The 21,809-nt window shown below is 28.3% G+C and overlaps 1 protein-coding gene across 6 annotated transcripts in view; it reads right to left on the reverse strand.

Moving 5' to 3' along the window:
* The window catches only part of LOC107439844 (ileal sodium/bile acid cotransporter), a 39,246-nt gene extending 20,193 nt beyond the window's left edge, over positions 1 to 19,053 (reverse strand). The window contains exons 1-2 of one of the 6 annotated variants that reach the window (XM_016052567.3): positions 18,868 to 19,053; positions 10,987 to 11,047 (exon numbers count right to left, since the gene is read on the reverse strand). The gene's annotated coding sequence lies outside the window, so the exon portion shown is untranslated. Of the gene's footprint in view, positions 1 to 3,506; positions 3,735 to 9,020; positions 9,195 to 10,986; positions 11,048 to 18,867 lie in introns of those variants that run through there. The other 5 variants (XM_071178405.1, XM_016052570.3, XM_016052565.3 and 2 more) reach the window with 5 other exon arrangements.
* Positions 19,054 to 21,809: the final 2,756 nt, after the last annotated feature.

Genomic DNA, 21,809 nt, shown 5'->3' on the forward strand with positions numbered 1-21,809 from the left:
GCTGACATAAAAATACATCTTAAATTTAGAACATCTGAAACTATACATTTGATATAGATGTATGTGTATATATATAAAGCGAAAACAAACATTAGATAAGTACGAAAAATAGTTTTAAAATTTGAAGTTAGATATTTAATTGATTGAAATATTATTTATAGATAACGTCACTGTTTTAATTTTATCTCTTTAAACCCTTAAAAGTACCGATACATTATTTTAAACAGATTGATAAAATTATTTATTATTAAAATATTCAATGCAAACAAGAATTTCTGCCAAAAATCTATTATATAATTTTTTACTACACTTATCAGCAACTTCCATAAATATCTAGATTTTTAATGATTATTCAAATGTTCTATCATCACTAACGATTAATTTAATCAAAGTTTATTTATACTTTTGATCAATAATAAGTAAAAGTGCCACCCACTTAAATATATTGCGCAGTTTGCATAATATTTTGTGTTAAAACAAGTTCTGACTGGTTTATTTTGTAAGACTTCATTTGAGTGAAATATGTTCTTATTGATGGAACTGTCATTAAAGCTTTCATTCTATTTTAATAAAAGAGTTAACAACGTTTTATCAGTTTTTCATTTTTATCTGTTAGATCAAAATAAATTTGAATGAAAATCATTATTGTAGACGTAAACTGCTTACATAAACTACCGTATTAAGAAATTTTCATTGCATATGCATTAGGCTAATTGAAAATTCCTGCTTTTAAAGACAGTAACCACCATTTTGTAAGGCCCCAATCTAATTGGAAAAGTTCAGAATTCAGCCTGACATTTTTTAGGCTTATTGCAAAAAGCCTGTATACTTTTAAGCTATTTCTCAACTGTGCAAAAAATTACTCAATCAGACTGAATTTGTCTCGGGTTTCTGCAATAAACCTCTATTAAGGTTATTTACAATAAGCCTTCACTGAGCTGCGGTGGCTCAAGGATGATATAACGTTCTTCTCCAGGTGAGATGACCCAAGTTCAAAACCCAAAGTTGGCTGATTGGTATACGGATCGTGGAATCCCTTTGCCATCAGGCTAACCGTAGGATGTTTTCTATGCTTCCCCTTACATTTAACATAAATGCGGGTTTGTTCTATCAAGAAATCCTCCACAAAGTCTGGTTTGTTTCAACGCTGGATCCAGGAGTTCCCTTGTCTTCTGGGTTGAGTTAAAAATTACGAGGTTACGCAGTTGAACATTTATAACCCAAAATTGGGTCGGCTGTGCAACGCCGGTCATAAAATAAAATGAAATACGCCTTTACTACTTTGAGCTTATTGTAAGATGCTTTAACCCCTTCCTTCTCGCTCCCGGGAAAATGACGGGGTGAGATTTCGCCCGCTATTTCTCGCTCCCGTGATATTGACGGGCTGGAGTGCTCAGTAGTAATGATTCAATAAGAATAAAATTAATTCTTTTTGTTTTGCCCGGAAAACATTTTATTTCTCATTTTACACACCTGATGGCAGTACCAGGATATTTTTAAGGTAATTGTAGATAGTTAGTTTATTTTAAACTAGTTGCAGCACTAATCAAATACGTAATACAAATACAAAAGCCAAAAAAATTGGCACTTTTGTGACAGTTTTCTTGAAAATTAACCGATCGTTAAGGGGTTAAATAAATTAGAATAAATTAGAAAATTTGCATACAAAACATATTGAAATATTAAAACATATTAGCATTTTGCAAAGAGTCGGATAATTCGATTATCCTGCAACTTTGTTGCCTAGCTCAAATATGATTGATTTTGCATTTTAGAAAATAATATCTGTTTAAAAAAATGTTCACTATAAAAAAAAATCTGCTATATTTTCAGAAAAAAACTGAACGTTTATAATAAAAACATTTGCTGCACAGAAAAATACTGCTGTTTAAAAACAGACACCTGTTTTTTAATCGGATAAGTACTATTATTTTAAATATCAAACTCTGTTATTTTGCAAAAAGAAAATCTATAAATTACTTTGTTAGTATTATCGATCGAGAACAGCATTTGTACAACAAGCCGAAGTAGGGATTCGAACCTGGCTCACCTCATTGGGAGGGGAGTATTCTGCCCACCAGTATTAAAATGTCTGGCAACTTAACGTACCCAAACATTACTTCTAAAGAAATATAAAAATCAGGTAGTGCATCAATTTAACAATAGAATCAAATCACAATTTTATTTATATGTTCAGAGCCACAAAATAATTTCTGAAAAAATCGTAAATATTATCGTATAATGATTAGAAAAAAGGTAGAGTTATCGTACTGTAAACAAAACTGCGAGACAAAAACTAGAATTTTAACTGCGGTTTTATTCCGTTTATGATTTGAATGAAAAACAGAGAAAAACCATTTTGACAGCGAAACAACTTTAAACCGTTAAATATACAGAAAAAGTCTTTAAAAAGAAGTGGAATTTTTTAAAGTGGTTATAAGCTTTTTTCTTATAATTTGATGAATCATTGCAAAGTTACAGTTGATTGAAAAACATTTATAAACTATGAGAGGAAAAGAATTCATTGAGCAATTAGTTTTTTATACATCTAAATTCATAATATCTTACTAACTTCAAAACGAGTAATTAATAGCATTTTTTGTATTTTAAATTGAAGTCAAATTTCTACGGATGATATATATATATTTTACAATGATTTTAAAAATCAAAAGAACATGGTAAATCCAGTGTTTTATTTACATAATTAGCCTTTTTTTGCCAAGATTAATATGCATTCACAAATCTGTGTTTCATATCAAAAATAAAATAGCATGTAATTTGAATAAAATTGTATTTTGTTGAAAGTAAGTAAGTGAAAATTGCTCAACATTAACACACAAAATTTTTCTTTTTTTGTGTAAATTTTTCAAAATTTTACAAATGTAACAATAATTATATTTTCGCTTATTTTCAATTTTTCATATTTCGTTCAATCCAATTAAAATAAATTTTATTAAATTCTTAAAAAATATTTTATTTATCTTCGATTGTGAATTTCAAAAAACATTTATTCTCTGAATAGCTTAAATACGAAAGCCGACGAAATAACATCTCAAATATAGTAAGATAATCGACTAAATAACATACACAAATACTCTTTCAGTTACAATTGATTCTGCCAAACAGGTTAAAATAATATTGCATAAAATAATAAAACTCTCACGAATACAACTAATTGTCTAAATACATTTACATAAAAACATTCGATAACTGATTCAAGCAAAAGTGTTTTTCGAAATTTCAGGAAAAAAAACATATAGCTATACAAGTAAAAACAACCTTATGAGCATTGATATTGAATATTAAACATTTATTATGAAAAAAAATTATCCATTTTAATATTAAACTCAACGTTTTAAAAAAATAAAATTAAGAATTTTATTCTTTAAATAAATGAAAATAATTTATTAATTAAAAACCTATTTTCGAAATTTGAATAAAAGTTATAATTATGTCAATTTAAAAAATAAGGCGAATTTTAAAAAAAAAAAAAAGCAGTCTCTTACCTATAAATTTATAAAACTTGAATGCAAAACGACAGCAAAAATAATATAAATCAAATTTTATCGAAGCAAAACATGTGAATAAAAAACATACTTAATTGTGTTAACTCTTCACAGCTGAAATATAACATATCTCCTAAAATCTCCGATATTTAAGTTTCGTTGCCAAAACGAAAAGTGTTTCAACAACTCAATACAGAATAAAATCTCTCTTCACCATCTTAATAATCATACAACAAAATTTATTATAAACAAAATCCATGAAAGAGGGGGAAAAAATCAGACAAGGTCGTCACCAAATCAATGAAGAAACGACAAAAAGATTCTAGAGAAGAAAAATATAGATAACGCTGATGTCAACATATAAATTATAGGATCAAGTGTGGCGACATTTTGGCTACCACTCTAATAAAAAATCCGTAAACAACTGAAAGCTATAATGCATAAAAGGCAGCACGATTAATTAATTTGTTGCACAAAAATTAATTGGTAGCACATTTTAGGTAGTAAAAAGATTATTCTCATTGAGAAGACGCGTCACAAAAATTGCTCAATAGTTTGATCGAAGTTGAAAGTTGTTTTAAACGTTCTGGTTTGAGCCCAGTATGAAACCTAAAGTTTGCACCTTTCCCCGAGGTGCGATTAAACAGCAATCTCGGTCTTACAGAGAGGGGGGTCAAAAAAGGTGTATGCTTAAACATTACAATCTAGACATGTCAGGTATTACTTCTTATGTATTTTTTTTACTTTAAAAGTTCTGGTTTGGGTGCAGTACGATACCTAAGTTTGCCCCTTTCCCCGAGGTGTAATTAAATCACCGGTCAAAAAGGGTAGAAATTTAGACGTTACAATCTAGACAAGTGAAGTATTACTTCCCATGTATTTCCTATTTTAAAAGTTATGGTTTGGGAACAGTATGAAACCTTAAGTTTGCCCCCTTCCCCGAAGTGTGATTAAACCACCATTTTGGTTCTACTGAGAGGGGAGGGGACATCAAAAAGGATGAAAACTTTAAAAATTACAATCTAGACAAGTGATGCATTACTATGTACTTCGGATGCTAATCGAATAACACCTTAATTAAGCTTATAGGAGTAATAGTTTAGAAGTTATGAGGTATTTATTATGCACGAAATATTGAAAAAAAAAATTAGATTATTAACTCGTCTGAAATACCTGCCTTGAAAAGTAAGGTATGATAATCTATGTATTTACTTTCACTGTATAGAATGAAACAAGAACAAAATATGTAAGAATAATAGTTTAAAAGTTATCACTTCATTAAAAACTTTATTCGCTTCAAAAATAAATAATGCTTGAGAGCACATACTTGAACACTTGAAACTCTCGAAACAGTCAAACTATTAACTCTATTGACTTCATTTTGAATTTATTAGATTTAACGTAAAACGATGCATTGAATCTAACATTTTTTTTTGTTTAAATATTAATTTTTTTCTTATTTCAATACCAAATTTTACTATTTTTTTTTTATTTTTTATGTATTAGAAATGTAGATACACTGCATGAATTTTTATTCTAAAATTATGGTAATATGACCATCAGCAGATTGTCTATCAGACTAACCATAAAGTTTACGGTAAAAAAAATTTTTTACCTTTGCAGATTTAAAACCGCTTACAACTAGAATAGTCATAAAGCCACTGATGCAAAACTATACGTATTATATAAAATTGTACTTTATGCGCATAAAAACGTTACAAACTTTTGTAATATTGCTCTTATCGATTACTTTTTAATTCATATCGATTCAACTTAAAGATGATAATACTGCAACATTTCAGACGCGTAACTATGTATAATCAAATATAGTACTTTCTTATACTTTTTAATTACTAAATCCCTTATAATTTCTTAACTATTATTCCTATAAATTAGAAATGGTGTCCTTTGATACAGTGTAAAAAAATTCATTAGAAATATATCACTTGTTAGGACAGTAATGTTTAAAATTGTCTTCTTATTTTACCCCTTATAGCTCAGTATATTCAAGATGGCGGCTAAAGCTTTCCTCTAGGTAAGAAGTAAGCTTTAAGTATCCATTCTAAATCAAAACCACTGCTTTAAAATAATGCCCAGACCAATGTAATAAAAAGTTGAGGAAAATTTTATTTTAATGGTTAGAGAGAGTAACCTTAAATCTTACTTTGCTTTTTGACTTTACTTTGTGTAAATTATATTTCACAAATGATTAAAAATTTTGCAAATTATACAAAAAGCTGTGAGAAATGGTTCCCAGTAGATCGAGGATCACCGAAATCAAGCATCACTAACTGCGGTCAGTGGGTACAGGGTGGACCACCTTGATCAGTCTGCAAAGAGGCCTAAGTTGCGCGGTGTCGGTTTGCGTTAAACCAACCTCCCATTAAGTGATTGACTTCGCGGCGACTACCAAATCCGACTACCAAAGCGGGGAGTCATCTCCTCTGAAGAGGATCTAAATTGTGATGGCATGTCTTCATCCTCAGAAATGTTTCGAAGATCGTCGCAATAGTCCTCTTTGCCACTCTAGTGTGACGTAAACAAAGTACTACTTCTGAATGAGAACAGTCTATTTCCCTCAAAACTAGCCGTATTGCGGCATTTTGATTCCTAATGGCGAACTATTTTTTTTAGTTAAATTGTCTTGACCTAAATACCATCTATTGCAGTTCTGACCGATTTTAATTCAGTAATTATCTTGCCGCCAAGCTTTAAACACCTCTGTGTTAATTGTGTCCCCCCCTGTGTATTAGGTAATAAAAAATGCAGAACGCAAAATTAAAAAAAAAAATGAAAAATTGGTAATTTAAATTATGTAAATTTTTATAAGTCTGAAACCTGTGAGAAAAAGACGTATGATGTACCTCTTACATTAGTGAGATTCGGAGCTATAACAAGGGAAACACAAAACTTGCGACTGGGAAAATGATTAGACTTTTCCTCCCGAGAGGGAAAAACGAAGAACTGTTTTTCTTTCTTTTTAAATTGGTAGAAGAGTGCATATGTTACAGCAAAATCAATATCGAAACAATTGTGGTATTAAGAGAAATATATGTATAGATTTCACTGGGGAACAATATTTTTTTATTATTTTCTGTTGGATGAGATTTTTTAATAGATCTTAAATAATTTTGTATTGCCGATTTCAAATCTGCAATCAGATTTTCGCTCCAAGCTACAGTACTACTGTTCAGATGCACGCGAAGAAACAGTTTATAATAGCGAAGCACTCCTTACCGTGTACGACCAAAGCCTCCTAGATAGGTGTATCACCCTATCTAGGAGGCTTTGGTACGACATTATTTCTGGGCATGGGTACATATGCAATTTTTCTGATGAAGAGTTCTAACTCTCCTAGAAGTTTATTGCAACGTTTTTGCAAGCCCCTGTTACTTATAACGTTTTTAAACTTGTACATTTCAACAAAAAATTTACCAAAATGTCATTTAAAAAAATCAGTGGCTTTAGGAGCAAAATTAATTTCAGATCTGGAATCCCCACACTCGAATTAGAAAAGATCAAAGATTTGTATAAATGCAACAAAAAATGTGTTTCCCATTATTATCATCATCTTAGAGTAGTTAATTATCTTTAAAGTTTGAATGCGTAAAAAAAAATCTACATGCTAGGCTATTTTTAAAATAGCTTAGACATCAGACATCAGAGTTTGCATCGCTTTATATCTAACAATCTTTACTCATCTGTCAACCTTATAGAGTCATTGCACTTAAGGAAAACTCTAAAGAATCATTATGTAACTACTTATTAAACAAATATCCGCTTGAAGTTTTAACTGATAGGTAAATTTTGAAATACTATAACTATACTTTTCAATTGTTTGAATTTTCATATTTATCTTAATCAAATTATTAAAGGAATATGAAAAACTGATTCTAAACGTTTTCACAATAATTAATAAGCAAATGTACATTTGAGAATAATTAATGCTTCAAACTAGTGGACTTAAAAAAAACTCTATAGTATTATTATGTAATTACTTATCAAAATGATACTCGTTTGCAATTTTAGTTGTAAGATAAATTTTGAAATGAGATAACTATGTACTTCGATTATTGGAATTTTCATATCTATCTTATTCAAATTAACAATTAAATATTAGGGAAATTTGAAAAACTAATCCTTACTAATTTGTTACTACAACATATTTAGTAAAAAGCGCAAAACTGGAAGTAAATGAAACCGATTAAATGGTTTTCATGCCATGTTCTAAAATATCATAATAAAATTACCAAATTTTACCACAAATTGTAAAACCACATTTGGCTAATTTTGCCAAAATCATTTACCAAAGAGCTTCGATAAAAATAAACGAGCTTTTTGGAATTCCCATAGAGGCAGAAACACGGTAAATTTTACCTATTCTGGTAATTTCGACCATACTTTTTTCTCAATTCGATAAAAAGCGTTTTTTTGTTTGATGATATAATTTTAAAACACTGTTATACCATAAATACTATTATAACATGATATTAACATGTTATAACCCAAAATTTTATTAAAAATCGTATAAAAGTATTTTTAGAACTTGCAGTGTTTAAACAACGTCCATAATTTTTTATTATTTATTTTAATTCAACTATTTGGCTAAATTTTCAATTTCATACAGAAACTTCTTTTCTCAAAATTTGTAAAAAAAATTATCATTTTTAAACTTAAGACAAATGAAATTCAAAATGTAGATGTTTTCAATTATAATTCATTACACTAATTACTTGCATGAATAAATTTTTAAAATAAAGAAGTCTACGAGAATAAAATATGAAAAAACATTAACTGTTTTTCCACAAGAATTATTTTAACTATAATTATTTATGAAAGTGCTATGAATATTTATTTTATGAAGCATATTTTTAATACTTTATTCATTATTTTGTATTAATTTAGGTCAAAATAAGTGAAAAATATTATATTTAGCATTTTAATAACTTATGGTTATGAAATACAACGTTAAACACCGATGTCTTTTTCTGGGTTAAAGAAATCTTCCTAAAACGTCTCACTTCCAAAGAATAATTATTCAAATTCGTACTTATTTGCAGTTATTTAGATCTAAGATAAACAATTATTCATTATTGGAATTTATTTAATTTACAAAATTGATTTTTGATAAATTTTTGCATATGAATTTTAAAAAAATTTCAAATTAATTTTTTGGGATTTTATATTTTACTATAAATGTAATTCCGACAATCTAACAGATTTTTTCAGTAACTATTAATCTATTTTTTAAAATTAAAAAATACCAAAATATATTTTTTAATTTAATTACAGCGTTAGAAAAATTATATACAAAAGAAAGATAGGTGCGTCAAAGAGTTAAAAATTCATCATTTTGAACGAACTTTATAAAACTTTCGACAATTAAATATCAACAAATATTTACGATTCTTTCTGAAATTTCCATTTGAACAAAAAGCCCGTTAATGAAAAAACAGTTCAAAATATGTAACATCTAAAATAAAAAAAATTGTTTTAAAATTTCAAGAGACTAACCTTTATTTTCTGTCACATTTACAGGAAATATAAAACGGTATGTTTAAAATAGATCAAAACAATTGCAGGAAATATAAAACGTTATTACATTTGCAGGAAATGTAAAACGTTATGTTTAAAATTGACCAAAACGAATGGCTACTGGTCTAAGCGAAATTCTCAATCATCACTGATAACGATATTCATTTCCATGCTTCATGTTTTAATACATCCCTGTATTGATAAACAAGATAATAATTATATCGTGATTATCATTATCTGGAAATCAGCCACATAATAATGAACGCCTTTTTCTTAAGGTATCAATATTCTAGAGAATTGAAGGGTTGATGAACTAGGTTACTACAACAAATATAAATAATAAAAAAAGAATGGGAAAATAAAAAATAAATTTTTTTATTGTAGAAACGGAAATTGGTACTTAACCCTTTAACGCAGAATTTTTATTAAACCTATTTTTCATATTTATTAAATTATTTTGTATTGAAAAATTTTGTACTTAACATCTTAATAATTCATGGTTATGAAACATAATATGAAAATATAATGATTATATATCTTTTTTAGCTTTTTTTCTTTTTATATCTTTTTTAATATCTTTTTTGCGTTAAAAGGAAAAATCTCAACAAAGAAAAAGTAAACAATAATTTTTCAAATTTGCACTCATTCTCAGTTATTCATCATTGAAATTTTGTTAATTTGCAAAACCAATTACTGATAAATTCTTGAATATGAATGAAAAAATAATAATTTTTGAACTACTTTTTTTGGGTTTTATATTTTAGTACAAATAAGATTCCTATAATCTAGCAGATTTTTTTAATAATTACTATTAGACTATATTTTATAATTAACGCGTTCTCTGTCGGATTTTTTTTTTCTTTTTTTTTGAATTTCCAACCCATAAAAAGAGTTTTTTTTTTAACTTAAAATTGATAGATGTTCTATCTTAAATTCGAAAATGCTAAATATTTTTATCAGGAAGTAGTTTTTTGCTTGACCACCCGTCCACTGTCCAACACAGCCAAGTTTAATCTTCAAAAAATATATACTGTGATAACAAATTTATTAACTCCGTTGCTTTAAGGTCCTTAAGATAAATATCTGCATAAAATAATTATTATAACTACATAAAAAAATATTTTGAAAAATAATTTTCCAATCTTAGAAATTAACCTTGTCCGTTAAAAGAGCGTTACAATCAGTCTTGGACATCAGAGCTTAAAAATCCCATTTATCGCAAAACTGAAATAGTTTATTACAGATTACATGCAATGGTAACACTAATGAAAGCGAAACTACGAAATAGCGAAATCGTTACAGAAAGTACAAAATGATTTGGATTTCAATTCAAGGCGAGAAATCTCAGTGCGAGAATTGTGAAGTGGGACTAGTTGCGCCATCTCTTAGTAATATTCTGAAAAATAAAAACGATCGCGGGATTTAAAGATATGTGTAAGTAGTGACGAGCTCAATTTCAATGATGCAAATTGCAGTCTATAAAAGCATTTATTAATAGCTAAAATGATCAAATTTCAACTGGAGTCTTATGCCTAAACACAGTGCAAGTTTTCAATAGTGCTCAACTGGTTACAGACAGAATATGTCGGCAAATATTATTTATCGTCAATTGAAATTTTGACCACTGCCCGACTAGTGCTAGAATGCTCAAATTTCATTCGGGGTTCTTCATAGTCTAATGTGAAGAGAAGGCAGTAATTTTTTTCAACACAGGGCAAAAAAAATCTTTTTTTCTGCAGTTTTATCACCAATTGATATTTGAACACTTTTCCTTCTAAACCAGCTAGCAGTTACAAAATTTTTAAAAAAAAGAATGAAAATGAACTAAAAATTTTAGAAAAAATTAATCTGCATTTTTCAAATAGACTATAAGAGAAAATAACTTTATTTTTGTGATTCCTAAGCGGAAAATGAAAGGAGCACAAATTTTGTGATGAAATTTTACCACTATTGGAAATTCCTCAAGCCGTCCTTCGAAAGCGTCCTTCGTCCTTTCCGTTACAGATCTGAAAAAAATCATTCACTTCAGCTTAAATCACATTATCCTTTATGACTATAATTTACTCTCTTATCAAATATTTTGCACTTTAAATTATGTTATTTGTATAGTAAATGTTCGAGTATTTACATAATATAAAGTGCATAAAAAATATTTATTATTGTCAATCGAGGCTCAAACTAATGACGCTGGAAAAAATTGCCAAAAGTCCATGCTTCAAAAATATGTTCCATTTAGTACCAGCCTTACAAAATTGGAAAAAATCCTTAAGATCTAAATCTTTAAAAAAAATTACTAATCAGGACAAAAAAGTTTTTTCTGTCACAAATTGTTTTTTCTTTCACAAATTGTTTTTTCTTTCGCAGTACTAAAGTAATTACTACTTTATTTAAAAAATTAATTTAACGTCATTAATGAAATTTTAAGTACCGAATCTAAATAGACTAATTTCTTTTTTTAAGAAAAGAATCATCTAGCTAACCAAACTCATAAATACGTTAATAATAATTTTGCGCAAGTAATCAATTTATGACATGAACTGCAATATTTTCATTAAAAATAACAGCGAAATAACAGATGAAAGTGGCCAAAAAAATTATCTTTTGTGTTATTTAATGGGGTCTAGCATATATACTATAGCACATTAATACCTAATTCACAATTTTTTTAAAAAACTTTTGTACATTTATTTCCGATGTCTTGAAATTTACTGGAAAATTGCTAAAAAAATCTGGTTCGTTGAGCTTTTGTTTCTTAAAACGTAAATATTTGGCCAAAAACAATATGGCCAACACAATAGCCAAACATAATGTCATAAACACACAATGATCAAAAACGAAAGAGATTAGTATTTATGTACGGAAAAAAGACATTTTTACAATCGCATTTGCTAAAGTAATTATTTAATTATTAATAATTATTATTAAAACAAATTATTTAATTAATATTAAAAACTAAAAATAACATTCTTTCTTTAATATATATTTTTCTCTTTTTTAATATAATTTTTTATTTTTCAATATATTTTTTTTAATTAATCTAAACAAGTCATACTTTAAAACAAAAAGGAATTGAATGCTCAAATGTCCCACATCTTCTGTTAATGAAATAAAAACTTAAAAGAAAAATATATTAAATTCATTCAATTGTATTTTGTAAAATATAATATTTCTTGACTATAAATTAATTAATTAATCGAAAATTAAACTTAACATTTTTAATACTTTTTTTTTCAAATTAATCTAAATAAATCAAACTTCAAAATAAAAAAAGGTTTGGTTTTCAATTGAATGCTCAATTCGGAATGAAAAGAAAACTAAAAAGAAAGATGTATGAATATCAGTTAAAATAACTTTTAAAAAAACATAAACATATAACTCATATTAGCTTATGACGTTTCTTGAAACCGAGCTAAAAAGAGACAGTGTACTTATGAATTTTAAAATATAGATAAGTCTACTTTAGAAAAATTATTTATCAGTGCACGATACAAAATCATGACATAAGAAATATCTAATTTCTTTCATTCTGCTACTGATACCCTTAATAAAATTTTATTCAAAAAAATTGATCGAGTTTGATAGTGTTAGATGTATGTCACCATTAAACATTCTAGATCATTCTCTTTCTTTTCCCTATGTTTATATAAATCTTTTGAAGAACACTTTCTTTCAAATTCTGACTGCTTCGCTGAGGTAAAGAAGAAAAAAACATTAAGTTTTTTCCACGTGCTTCCACAAAGGAATTTTTTCATGTAAGCAAATGAATCAGAGTTAAAATTAGCTCTGTTCTTCTGAATCATTTCATCAGAAAATTTCTTTTTTACGAAATTTTCTTAGCCCGATTAATAATGATGGTAGCCAAAAGCTAATAATTGGAATATATTATTAACCATCGATCAAATGGTAGTTGCTTTAGATGCTTTTATGTCATGGCATGATTTGACTATACTCGTGGCAAAGCTAAACTTTATACATTACCATGGCTGCGGCAGTCTGTTTACACCATTTTTTTAGTGCTTTTATACTGTAAAACCCATTCATTCATCCTAAGGACATGCAAGCTATAAGCGCATTGCAGAAAAGAGCACCAAAAATTTCCGCCATTATTTTACTAGAAGACTACCACATATTGATTATAAGAGAGCTATAAGCTGCAAATTGCAAAACGCTCCAAAACTGACCGTCAGTCATCATCATCACCACACATTGCTCGTTCCGCTTGCTCAACAGATACCGAAACATAACAGTCTAACACAGTCCAACCCAGCTATAACGAACAGAGATATAGTAAACCTCGGAGGTAGTGAACTTTTTTATTGGTCTCTTCTGAACTCCCATTTAACAAACCTCATTTTATCGGCATATAGTGGACAACTAAAAATTAAGCGTTCGCCTTTTATTGAGGTGAACCGGGTTCGAATCCCAGCGAGGGCTGATTGATGCAAATTCCGCATCCGGCTTGCACTGACCACAGTGCTGATGTAAAATACCATCAGTGGTAGACGGATCATGGATTACAGTCCCGTTGCCGTCAGTCTAACCGTGGGAGGTTTTTCGTGGCTTTCCTCTCCATGTAACGCGGGTTAGTTCCATCAAAAAGTTCTCCGTGAAGGCGAACTTCTCCCAATACTTGATCCAGGAGTTCCCTTGTCTTTTGAATTGGTTCAAAATTACAAGGTTACAGAGTTGAACATTAGTAGTCGTAAACCCCAAAACATTGGGTCGACTGTTCAACGAAGGTTATAAAATAAGGTATTCGTATGTTATATGAAGCTTAAAAATTTTTTTAGTATTTAACTCATATTTCTTCATATATGATATTTTTAGTTATGCATGCTTTCCTCATGACTCCTGTGAAAAAGGTCAAACAAACTTTTAAACATAATTATAAATTTATACTATATCAATCAGTTATAGCTAGAGGCTTAAAGAAAAGAAAGAGAGAAAGAAATTGCTGGATAGAAAGTTCCCGAATATAAAAATATTATTCTAAGAGTCTTAGAATTTCAAATTATATCAATAAATAATTGTTCAAATAATCATCAGCAATCATTGTTTAAGATTTACTTTGTTACTTTTTAAATAAAAAAGAGAGAAATTGCAGAATTCAATTGAATTTCAGAATTTCAATAGAAATAAAAAATAGTTCAACTAATCACCACTGAAATAAAAAAAAAATGTTTATCATAAAGTAAAAAAAGAAATACAAACTTGATGTTTGATTAATAAAGCATACTTAATAAATGTTTTTGATTTGATTTCTCAGTATCTTTCCTCAAATTGTTCGAATGACCTACATTAACTCAGATATTGATACAATTAGCCTTGAATTCATGAACTCCTAAAAAAGTTACCATGACTTATGAGTCATCAAATATTTTCTGAAGATAAATTATATCTTTGCAAACAAATTTTATAACCAACACTCCTCGTTTAATTATTTATAATAAATATATTTGAACAAAAAAATAAAGGCCATCTTTATACAAATACCAAAATGATCTTTTTCAAGGATGCTGGATAAAGTTCATTTTTTAGAACTTTAACTTACTTCTTATCTGCTTCTTCACAAAGCGATTTTAAGAAAAGAAATAATTATCTTTATGGTTTTAATTTCTATCATATAAAACGAAGCTTCCTAAACTACACTATAAAAAATTACGGTAAAAATTACCAGATCCCAGGGTGTCCGTACTTTTTACCATGAAATGCATTTTATCGAAGCATGGTAAAGAACAAAAATCTGATAAATCGTAATTTTTGAAGAAATATTTGCCGTAAAATCACTGAATCACTCGAATTAACTAAATATCATTGTAAAAATTACGGTTCAATATTTTGCGGTAAAAATGGAATCCAAAATGCCAATACTTTATACCATAATTAGATCCGGAATTTTTCACAGTGTATAGTCGAATGAAGTTGTGTAAAAATGGCTCATTTCACTATATATAATAATAGAGGTTCATTTCACTATGTATAATAATAGTAGCTCATTTCACTATATATAATGATGGTAGTTCATTTCACTATATATAATAATAGTAGTTCGTTTCAATATATATAATTATAGTAGTTCATTTCATTATATATAATATTTCGAAACCTAATTACTTAAAACTATATGCGAAAATTTGATTAGTTCTTACATATCAATTGTCAAAATTTCAGTTCTTAAATTTCTATACAAAAAATTTTTCGATGAGTAACATTTTGAAAAATTATTTCGGCAGTTTAATTGCAGGAATTATTGTATCTCTTCATTCTCTTCTTATTATGTAGAACTGGAAAAATTATATTTTATTGGTAAGTTAATTTGCTTGCTTGTTTTTTTTTTTTTTTTTTTTTTTTTTTTTTTTTTNTTTTTTTTTTTTTTTTTTTTTTTTTTTTTTTTTTTTTTTTTTTTTTTTTTTTTTTTTTTTTTTTTTTTTTTTTTTGTCAAAGAATTACTTTTTATTTGTATTTGAATTTGAGTGGCCTCTTGAAATTAGGAGGCACTAATATCAGACATCTTGTGTGTGAATTAAATTCTGCCCATATTGAGAAACAATATTTTTTTTAATAAATGCATCAAATGTTCACCTGTTCGTCTTGGGTTATTCACCGTCTATTTCAAAATTATTGGATATTTATTAATTGGAAATTTATTAATTTACCATGATTAGTTCACTATGTATATAATATAAAAATACAAAGAAAACGACGAAAAAAATAAAATAGAAACGAATTTTTGAAAGGAGTTGAAAAACTACCAAAACTGGCAAAATTATTTTAAATCCTTTTAAAAATTTGAACAAAAAATTTACAAAGTCATAAAACAAAATAACAAAACGATATATCTCATCGTCAGCTTACGCGATAATCTACGTTTGAAAATATATTTTTTTCTTTAATTCTTTTCTGTCTCTTCATTGTGTTATTTTAATTAATTTTTTAAGTCATTTTTCCGCGCGAATTGAACTTGGAATCTATTAGATTTATTATGTTGCGTGTAAAATGTTTAAATACTGTTAATATATCACAATATACTTAATTTTATTTTAAAAAAAGATAAAAATTTCACAAATAAATTCTAAATATTTGGAACCGGTTGTCTTTCTATTACTGTGAATCAGGAAATATTACTTGAATATTACTCAGAATTACTTGAATCACTATTTATAAGCACTAAAACAGAATGTTTTAGTGCTTATAAATAGTACCTATGTATGCAACAGAAAAGATCAATTTTAAAAAAAATGTTGCAAAAAAATTATTCTCTTTAAGTTCTTTTTGTAATAAATTGCGTAACCTGAAGATTTAATTTCCTTTTCAGGAACTATCAAACATTGATAAACCACTGAATAAAATAAAATTTCAAAAAAAAAATATGCTTCTTCGCTTTTGCCTATTGGGCATGGATAATTTATTAAAAAACTTATGGTTATTTAACTTTTTGTCCTTCCAGACAAAAAGTTAAATCCTTCCAGATTTTAACGACCTGGTCGTGACTTGTTTGTTATTTCAGCTGAAATGGCTGAAAGCAAGAAAAGAACTTATCAGCTACCAAATTATGAATCATCCATGTTGATAGGGAAAAGTCTTTGGAAATTTTTCTAGTTATGATATTCGTTTCGTTTTTAATGATCTCTAACGAGTATTTCTAATTATTCGTTACGATGATCTTATATTTTACGCATGGCATAAACTAACTCAGAAAAAAAGAATAAAAAGATTGGCTAAAAACTTTAAATTAAAATTATAGCGTATCAGAAAATGCATCTGGTTTCAAGATTTATTATTAACTAGCTGAATACCTTTATCGCTAGTACGAGGTAAAAAAAAGTAAGTAATGAATAAATCTGTAATTATAAACACCCCAACACAATTAATAAAGCTGATGTAATTATAATTTTCATTATTTATCATTATTTGTTGCCCATGTCAATAGCTCTATGTTATTAGATTAAACAAAACAAACTTTTAAAAGTTCAACTCATCAAAAATAAAATTAACAGTACTAAGCATTATTTGACCTATTTTTTTCTCACATTCAATTCAAGATAGTCATAATTACCACATTCAAACATTTTCTTCCGGTACACAACTTAATTTTTTTACTAAATTTTGTTTTTAAATTATTTAGTTTTACCGCAACCCGCTACAAAAGTGTAACAATAAACAAAATAAACACGTGGATTTCATATAACTTTAGAAATACAAATTGGATAGCTGCAAGTGACGTCATCGTAAGTAAATCGCAGCATTCGTCGATTCAAAAGCCAATCAGATTCGACACACACATGTGACGTCGCTTACAGTTACCCAATAAAATCTGATTTATTAGTGACCAACTAAATTTGATGCTTAAGCACATTCACTTCAATTCTTCTTTAGCTGCAAGTATTCAATTCTGTGCCGTAGCTCTTACACGTCATATATACGTTGATCCATGAACTTACTATACATAACGAATAAAAAACAATTAATTGGATTCTTGCAATTCAAGAAGAAGATCAGAAGAGAAGATTAATTAAATACAGCTCCGCATCACTCTTGGAATTTGCTAAAATATAATTCTTTCTCGTCTGTGTCTCTTATTTAACTTAGACTTATTATTTGTTTATGTATTTTATTATAACCAAGATATATTTTTGTTTGCGTACCTGGCAGCTTTGATGCATAATTAGTTTGATTATACTCTACATGGCTTCGTGCCTGTCTTTGTGTTCAGTAAGAAATATATAGTGAAAAAATTTAAATCTTTGTGAAAGAGTATAAAATGTGTCTCCTAAGAGAATTGATACTTGATGGGCTTGGATTACTCGAAACAGAACTGAAAGAACGGTTGCCAACGTAAACAAAAGCCACGTTGCAGCAACCCATCAGAATCGAGATACCCACACTACGTCACTTGCAGTTGTGCCATTATTAAAGAACGTACAATAAACTTCGTTTTTGATTAAGCAGAGCAGTAAGCTATCAAACATCCCTGATAATATCTTAAACAAACATAATCGCCTGCAGTTTAATTTATAACAATTCTTAATACAGAACCAAAAAGTAAATAGTCACGTCATTGACCTAACAGATAACTGTTTTCATGAACTTCCCAAATCCTATTTTTTTGAAAACTTAAAAATTTTGGAAGAACGCTAGGGAAAATAGTTTGGAGAAAAACAGGAGATTATAGGGGAAAATAAAGAAGAAAAAACTTTCCAGGATGATTTGGTTTTTAAGAAGGCTTTTCCTAAGGATTTGTCGAATAATCCTCTTATTTTTTTCAAATTTCAAACGTGAACTTAAAATATCTCATTGGTTATGATTGGTGCAGTTTATTTTTAATGAGAGAGTTAAAAAAAATTATGAATGGAAAAGAGTAATTTTTGTGACAATGTGACAACTACTCTGTGAAAAATTCAAAAATTCCGTATCCCATTTCCGGGACAAATTATATCTTTTTAAACAAATTTTATAACCAACACGCCTCGTTTAATTATTCATAAAATATATTTGAGCAAGAAAATAAAGGCCATCTTTATACAAATACCAAAATGAGCATTTTCAAGGATGCAGGAGAAAGTTCATTTTTCGTGTATGAACATCAGCCTGTTTACAAAGCGATTTTAATAAAATAAAAAAATATCTTCCTGATTTTTATTTCTATCATATAAAGAAAAGCTTCCTAAACTACTCTATAGAAATCTCATATATCATGATTTTTACTGTAATAATTACCTTAGAATCACTGAATTACTCTAATTAAGTAAACATTACTGTAAAAACTACGGTATATTATGATATGAAAATGGATTTTACTATCAACTGGATTTTACGGATGACTCACCCAATGTTCCAGTCCTTTATACCGTAATTCAATCCTGAATTTTTTTAGTGTAGCTCCGTCCTCCAACTTTTTATTATGAAATCAAATCGAAAAAAGTTAAGTTTTATCTTTTTCTGGTACTCAGTTTCAACTGCAAAAAATCTACTGAAAGTAATGAATGAAATAAATATTATCAAGTCATAAGAAATCCCAAGAAAGTTTCGAGAAGTTTTTATAAGCCACAAAAAAAATTAAAAGCGGCATGTGAAGTAATAATCTAGAAAGTGAGAAAATTGAAGTTATTTCAGCTTGATTTATCACTGAGAATATTTTAAAAATATATTCACAAAAGCAACGGACTGTTGAAAAGCACTTGAATATTTATCTTAAAAATACAATACAGCATGCAAATATTGCGTGAATGATAAATTTTACAGGTTTTGACAACCTTATCGACACTTACACAAAGAAAAAAAAATTCTGGCATTTCTGATTTTAAAAGAAAATGTAGTTCTGGTTAATAAAATCAAAAAATACGGTATATAAACTATTTATTTTCTAATTATTCCATTCATATGGTGACCAGATTACAGGAAATTCTGGTTTTCGAAACTATAGTTTTCATTAGCACATATTTAGTAAAAAATACAAAACTGAAAAGTAACTGTAACCGAATAAATGGTTTTCATGAAGTTACTTTTCAATATGCTAACGTGTTAATATCATTTTTGGAGTTGTTTAATATGTTCTTCAATTACCAAAGGATAAATTATGAAATTAAAATGATAATTTACTCAATTTATAAAATTTAAATATTTAAAAAATAGAGGGCTAAGCCCCCTGTTCGTTGCCGCTCACCAACCCCGATACAATAATTTTCGCAATATTTTTTGTTTCTTGGCAGAAAACAGTTTATAAACTTAAGTTAAAATTAGTCACTAGTTAAAATCATTAAGTCACAGTTTCTGGGAAGATTTGAAATCTAAATTTCATATTAAAAAATATCATCAGAAAACGTGTAACTCAAAGAAAATTTAGATAATTTAGGGGGAATGTGATAATGTTAATTATCACGAGTTTATTCTCTTCTTAATATAATTTTGTTTTTTTTTTAAATTTGCTTCACTTTTGCTTTTCTTAATATTTGCCTTAACTTTGTTTTTTTTATTAATTTGCTTTAATTTTATTTTCTTAATTTGCTTTACTTTTATAACATCTTAACTCTTAACTTATTTTTTACGAATTCCTGCTCTTAAATGCACTTAACGTTCAGTTTATAATTAAATCATTTATCAATTTACAATGTACATGTTAATTACTGCATATTTTTTTTAATTATTAACTTTTATATGTTATTATTATGCTTTATATTTTAATTATGCAATTGTAATTTATTTATAATTATCTATTATTGTTTTTTTCCTTTTTTCGGTCATGCACTCTCCTCAAGAGATATTTCCCAATCTTTTTTTTTTCACATGCGGTAACCTGATATGCCCTGCACCCCATCATCTTGGTCCCCTCTTCGGATGGGTCCCCTCTTCCTTTAACTCTTAGCAGTTGACACCTGCGTGGGAGGATTAGGACCTTTTTTTTAAAAAACTTTAAGAGGGAAATAAATAGAACTAGTTCAAAAGTTCATGGTAGGAAAGCGCTTTAGTGGCACAGGAGGAAAATTTCGGTAATGGCAATGTAGTTTTTAATTTTTTGATGTGCCCTCTTTTCCTCCGTGTTTGTAAGTGGAGTTCATAATCTTCCTGGATAAAGATCACGAAATCATGAGAAATAAATATGATTTCAAACGACGTTATTTTACTATATAATAGCGATGTTATTTACGCAATAGAATAGTCGTAGAGGAATATCTTTGTCCAAGATTCACGCTTGTTTATGAATAAAATATACATTCCATTTGATTTACTGATGTTATTATAATATGAAACACGTGTAGGACCATGAAAATTGACCGTGAAAAAAACAGGTGGTATGTGTACGAGCATTAGCATTTTCCTCATACAGTTAGGAAATGTACTTATCCCTTATGCGTTGAAAACACCTCAGCACCTGTACAAATATCACCTTAGAGCTCTAAAAGTGGAGTAAAATTTTAAAAATAAAAAAACACGCATTTATTTTTAGAAATTTTTTTCATCTTAGAATATTTAATTCATGTTCTTAACTTTTCTTTTATCATTTAGATAAATAGTGCGCTTTTAACGCTGCTTAAAGTTTCACCTCACTTTATAATTTTAACGGCAGGTACTGAATTTTTGTTCTTCACCTTGGAAGATGCTGAAAATGTTGCTCATTTAATGTTATCCAGTGAACCTAAGTCACGCAGACGAGCAACATTTCCCACGCTATACTGTCGCAGATACCCTCTCATAGGTTGGGCCAAATTCACACATCACCCACAACAGAGGACAACACACAGAGAGAAACATCCGTGCCGTGAGCGGGATTTGAACTCGCAGCCATTGGCTTCGCAGTCAGGCACACTAACCGCTATAAGAAACTGATCCTGGAACTAATATTTTAAACTTTTTCTAGTAAGAAAATTAATTAAAAAATAGATGAAATATGAAGCTTTAAAGCGATACATATTACAAGAGAATTTGTTCTAAAAAATTTTATTATTCTACTAAAAGAACCGCAGAGTAGGATACTAATATCTGTAAAAGTGAAAAGTCTCATTTTTGAGAAATATTTTTGATATTTTGATAACTTACAATGCTGAAAAAAGAACAAAAAAATCGTAGCAGTAATGTACAATGATGTACTAAGTCGTACGATGATGTACGAAGTCGTACTGCCCGGTATGCCCTACATCAATGTTCTTTAAAGCCAGTTGCCACTGCCCACTATGTATTTAATCAGTACTCCGAACACTGATGTTTCTCTAAATCTATCCTCCGCAGATATTAAAATACAGAATAAATATAATAATATTAATGACTAATTTA

This window comes from Parasteatoda tepidariorum, chromosome 3, assembly GCF_043381705.1.
Source record: "Parasteatoda tepidariorum isolate YZ-2023 chromosome 3, CAS_Ptep_4.0, whole genome shotgun sequence".
NCBI lineage: Eukaryota > Metazoa > Arthropoda > Arachnida > Araneae > Theridiidae > Parasteatoda > Parasteatoda tepidariorum.